This window comes from Otolemur garnettii, unplaced genomic scaffold (assembly GCF_000181295.1).
Source record: "Otolemur garnettii isolate 467f Iridium unplaced genomic scaffold, OtoGar3 scaffold00003, whole genome shotgun sequence".
In the NCBI taxonomy this organism is placed as follows: Eukaryota; Metazoa; Chordata; class Mammalia; order Primates; family Galagidae; genus Otolemur; species Otolemur garnettii.
In genome coordinates, this window is record NW_003852398.1 from 8,684,980 (window position 1) to 8,690,306 (window position 5,327).

At 45.9% G+C, this 5,327-nt stretch overlaps 1 protein-coding gene across 3 annotated transcripts in view; it reads right to left on the minus strand.

Annotated features, from left to right (window-relative positions):
* WWC1 (WW and C2 domain containing 1) overlaps window positions 1-5,327 on the minus strand; it is a 177,805-nt gene that overhangs the window by 137,646 nt on the left and 34,832 nt on the right. The window contains exon 1 of one of the 3 annotated variants that reach the window (XM_023515284.1): window positions 1,563-2,293. The exons of 1 other annotated variant lie outside the window; for it this stretch is intronic. The gene's annotated coding sequence lies outside the window, so the exon portion shown is untranslated. Of the gene's footprint in view, window positions 1-1,009; window positions 1,056-1,562; window positions 2,294-5,327 lie in introns of those variants that run through there. One more of the 3 variants, XM_023515282.1, reaches the window with a different exon arrangement.

Sequence of the window (5,327 nt, forward strand, 5' to 3'; positions counted from 1 at the left end):
GGAGAATGCCCTTGGATTTCAAGGATTTTTCCCAAGAGAGTGTTTCTAAGGTAGCTAACTGAAACGCAAAAGTCGTTTTCCTAGAGAGTGTGGGTCCCTGGGTGGGCGTCTAACACGTTAGCATCCTGGGTAAGGTACACGGGGTGCAGCTGAGTGAGGGTAGCGGGGAAATGGCAATGCCTCTTTCTATAATCTTTTTTAGGGTTTACATTTTTGCCCAAAGCCAAAGTGTTTCAGCAATACTGCTTTACATCATTTCACTTTCCCCTTTGTTTACCTTTCCACTCTTTTAATTATGGTTTTGCTCATTCTTCTCATTTTCAAGCACTGACCTCCCAACAGGAAAAGCAGCAAGGTAGGTTTCCCCAAATGCTCTGTCTTTCCAGTGGGTCCAGAAATTTGCAGAACCTGGCAAAAAGGTTCTGCCTAATTCCAGGTTCATTAGCATGGCTCATTAATTATAAACACTCCCCACCCCCCTAAAAACCCAAAACAGCAGATTAAGTTTTAACTTTTGCTGGCAGGACACCTGCTTCTGACATTCCTTCTCTCCCCCTCCCCACCGCCTAGGCTTTACAACACAAAAGTAAACATTTACACTAGTTAAGATTTACCAAAAGGAAGTGTGGCCTGGAATGCTTCCTTTGAAGTTCTGCCTCACAAAAGGGAGTCCTTTTAAATATATAAAATAAGAAAATAACATGCAAGTTGGAAGAGAGAAAACCTCAAAGCCTTCTAGGGTGATGCCCAGCTTGGGCTCTGCAGAACCAGGCTTTCAGAGCTTTTCTCTTGAGCCTTGTGGGGCCAGTGCACATTAAATCCTAAGTACAACACAAAACCATACCTTTCTGCTCCAGGGTTCAATTGGGTTATCAGCCAACAATGTAATCAAGTGGCCTCCTGGAACTCTAGGGTAGAACTTTCTTCCTGATTGAGATATCACCAAAGGAGAAAGAAAAGACAAGTGAGTGCCTTCCCCTGGGGGAGCCAGAGGAAAAGACCAACTTACCTGGAGAAAAAGAGCAGGATGTCTCCCAATTTGCACCAGGCTAAGCTATTTTCTCAAGGAGGCCTGTCGGTTTCATTGGAGGTGGGTGAGGGGTACAGCCCAGCCAGCCCTGGTGGATGCTGGCTGGGCTGACAGATGGGGTAACAGATGCCATGGCAAATAGGGTCACTGGACAGTGAGGCCATGCAAGTACTTTCCGGGAAAGGGAAGTGAAAAAATTCCCCATATCCCTCCCAAGACTGCAGGCCAGTGGAAATGCTCTAACGGGAGGAAAAGAAAGGGCGACTGCCGTTGTGTGGCATTTATATCCAGTCAGACCTTTCCACTCCTCTACTGACAGCACCTCCATCATGATAGCCTCTATTGGTCGGGATCAACCACTCTTGACTATGTGGGGCAAGTCCGAAGCACCCCAGGAAGCAGCTTCATTCATGACCACCTCTTTGCAGCCCCTGTGACTGCTTTTCCTAATTATCTCACCAGTCCCCAGGGCAGCCCACTTTGCACATGGGATCCGTGAGGCTAGATAACCTGGCCCAAGTTGCAAACCTACCCTTTCTACTGCACGAGGTGGGCTCTGAGTGGCAGATGTGTTAGGAGCACTGAATTTGGACTCCTAAATTGTGTGAGGTCCAGCTGAGCTTTTTGTCAGCTGGGTGACCTTGAGCAAGTTACTCAACACCCTCTGCAGATGTTTCTGGTCCCACTACTTTCAGCCCAGCATTTCAGCGGGCTACCCACTGCAAGAAGGAGTCTATATCCACCCATGTGCCCTAACTTCCTGACCCATCCAGCTGAGGATTCAGAATTTATCAGCATGAATTCAACATATTTTGCTAAGGCTTTCCCTAGCTCCTGGGTTCTCTGTAAAGTGGGAAGCCTTCTGACATGGGCTTATCTTCTCACTAAATATCCTTTAGAATGGAGAAAGCAGCCAACTTAATGCTATACCACTTCATTTTATACTTAGACTTTCATTAAGGGAACAGGTACAAATCCTGGCCCTTGATGATTCTTCAACCACACTCAGTCCCAGAAAGATTACACCGTTACCTACGTAGAGAAATCAGATTCTGAGCCCCTGGGCATCAATTCTTCCCACCTCCAGCCCCCCAGGGATCATAGAGAAACCCTCTGGCTCTGGTTCTGAATTTGATCCATGGACCGTAATTACAAACCCATGTCTCTGAACTTTGGAATCTCAATTTCCCAACTTGTCAATTGGGGATGAAACAATTTACCTCACCAGGTTTTGATGAAGACCTAAGGAGAACCCCTCCCCCAAAGTAAAATTCTTTTAATCATAAACATTCTTGTGCTGTGAGTCGGTATCAGATGGGCATGTCAGAAACAAATACAAAAATACAGGATGTGGGGAAGTAAATGCTAAGTGAGAGAATGGAGGGAAGGAGAGGGACAGGAGGTGAGGAAGGCCAATGGGGACCCCAGAGTCAAGCTTAAAAGTTTCAGGGTATTCTGTGGGCTGTGGGGAACCATGAGCGATTCTGGAGAAGGGGAACACTTTACTCTGGAAAGCCCTGTGGAACAAAATTTCCAAAGTTGTTGCAAGAGATTGCTGGAAAATCACCTTGGTGTCCAGCCAACCTGTTAGTTGCCTGTCGCAATAGCCAGAGCCAAGAAATGATACCTTCACTTGGACAGTAGCCTTAGGGACCACATATGGCAAAGGTTGGGTAGAAGGATGGGAATAAGCCCAAAGAACTCAACCACCAGAGGTTCTTGGGGGCTCTGTCCCTTCAAAAGTGCAGATTTGCAAGGATAAACTTCCCCAGATGCTTATTTTCATTCTAGGTCTCTAGAAATGTGAAATGTAGATGTCCCGAACTACAAATTCCTATCCTCATATTCACCTCATTGCCTTAAAACAAAAGAAAAAGTGGTCCAGGCCCAGTGGCTCATGCCTGTAATCCTAGCACTCTGGGAGGCTGAGACAGGTGGATTGCTTGAGTTCAGGAGTTCGAGACCAGGCTAAGTAAGAGCAAGACCCCATCTCTAAAGCTAGCCAGACATTGTGGTAGGCACCTGTAGTTCCAGCTACTTGGGAGGCGGAGCAAGAGGACCACTTGAGCCCAAGAATTTGAGGTTTCTGTGAGCTATGATGCCACTGCACTCTACTGAGAGTAACCAAGTGAGACTCTGTCTCATAACAAAACAAAACAAAACAAAAACAAATCACTGCTGTACAACCACATTCAGCCAGCATTATTCACAACAGCTAAAAGGTAGACAGCAACCGAGTGTCCATCCACATTCCATTCATGGAAACTTTCCATTCAAGCTTCCATGAACGGAAAAACATAATGGGATATAAACACACAATAGAATAATATTCAGCCTAAACAAGGAAGACAATTTTGACACATGCTACTACACGGAAGAGGCTTGAGAACATTATGCTAAGTGAAGCAAGCCAGCCACAGAACATCAAAAACCATATGAGTTCACTTATTTGAGGTACATAGGACACTCAACTTCACAGAGCCAGAATGCAGGGGAAAAGTGGGTGTTAGGAGCTAAGGAGGGAAGAGGAGTAGGGTGTCATCGTTTAATGGGTGCAGAATTTAGGAAGATGAAGAGTTCTGGTGGTGGGGATGGTTCTACAAGGTAAAGGTTCTTGCCACTAAACTGTACCCCTGAAAATGGTTAAGATGGTAAATTTTATCACGTGTATTTTGCCACAATTTTATTTCAAGTATAAAAAGAAAAAGGAAAGAAATCATTGCCCACGTGGATTGTCAGAGCAAACGGGACTGCCTGAAAACAAGGGAATGTCCTGCCAACCAGGCGCACCCTATCTGGGAACCTCCTCCTCTTCCAAGCAACTTTTCATCATTGCTTAAAAATTCCCCTCTCCCTTACCCTTGCCCCACCTGATGCTGACTCAGCTCCTCTCAGTATCTGAAAGGCAGGCCCAGCCTAAGGGTAGATACAGCCACCTTCCCCTGTGTCTTAGGACACCTGGAGTTCCTGGTGACCAACATGCATCCCACCCATCATTCCAGGACCAGCCCTCTCCAACCTCAGTGAACATGACCCCAAGTCCTGCGTGACATCCCACGCGAGCTTGGCAGGTGTCAGAAAACACTCTTCATGGCAAGAAGAGCTGGGGCTGAAGTACCCTGTAGGAACTGTTTGCAAGAGCTCCTGTCTGAGGGTCAGAGGGCCCCAGGGCCCACTGTCTCAGAGGCACAAGGAGGGCCCACATAGTCTCAATGCCAAGTACAGAATGAGCCATGGAGTCTGGCTTCTTCTTTGTCCTCTTCTGTCTTTGCCACTGACTCAAAGGAGTCAGGAATGAGGAACGGGACTGGAATGAGGAAATGGCTCCATGGGTCCTTCCCCCTGCAAGGAGCCGGAAAGCTTGCTCTACTTGATCTGGTCACTGACTCATGCACTCAGGCTCAGTTACTAGGTGTCTGTGCATCCAAGATTGTTGTGTCTTTCTGATGAATCAGCCTATCGTTATAAAAGCTCTCTTTATAAGACATTATGATAGCATTCCAATTCCCTTTTGATTAGTATTTGTATGATATATCTTTCTTATTCTTTTAGTTTTAACCTACCTGTGAATTTACATTTATTCCAATTCCCTATTGATTAGTATTTGTATGATATATCTTTCCTATTCTTTTATTTTTAACCTATCTGTGAATTTATATTTATTTTATTGTTAAAAAAATATTTTTTTGAGACAGTCTCACTTTGTTGCCCTCTGTAGAGTGCCGTACCATCCTAGATCACAGCAATCTAAAACTCTTGGGTGCAAGCGAATTCTCATCTCAGCCTCCTGAGTAGCTGAGAATTCAGGCACCTGCCACAATGCCCAGCTATTTCTAGAGACACAATGCCCAGCTATTTTTAGAGATGGTATCTTGCTCTTGCTCAGGCTGGTCTTGAACCTGTGACCTCAGGCAATCCACTGGCCTCAGCCTCCCCAAATGCTAAGATTACAGGTATGAGCCACCGTGCCCAGCCAGCTGTATTCATATTTAAAATAAATCTCCTGGCCAGGCTCCATGGCTCACATCTGTAATCCTAGCACTCTGGGAGGCCAAGGCAGGTAGATTGCTTGGGCTCAGGAGTTCCAGACCAGTCTGAGCAAGAGTAAGACCCCATCTCTACTAAAAATAGAAAAACTAGCCAGGCATGGTCGTGAGTCCCTATAGTCTTGAGTTACTTAGGAGGCTAAGGCGAGAGGTTCGCTTGAGCACAAGAGTTTGAGGCTGCTGTGAGCTAGATGCCATGGCACTCTATCCAGGGTGACCAAGTGAGACTCTGTCTCAGAAAAAAAAATTTT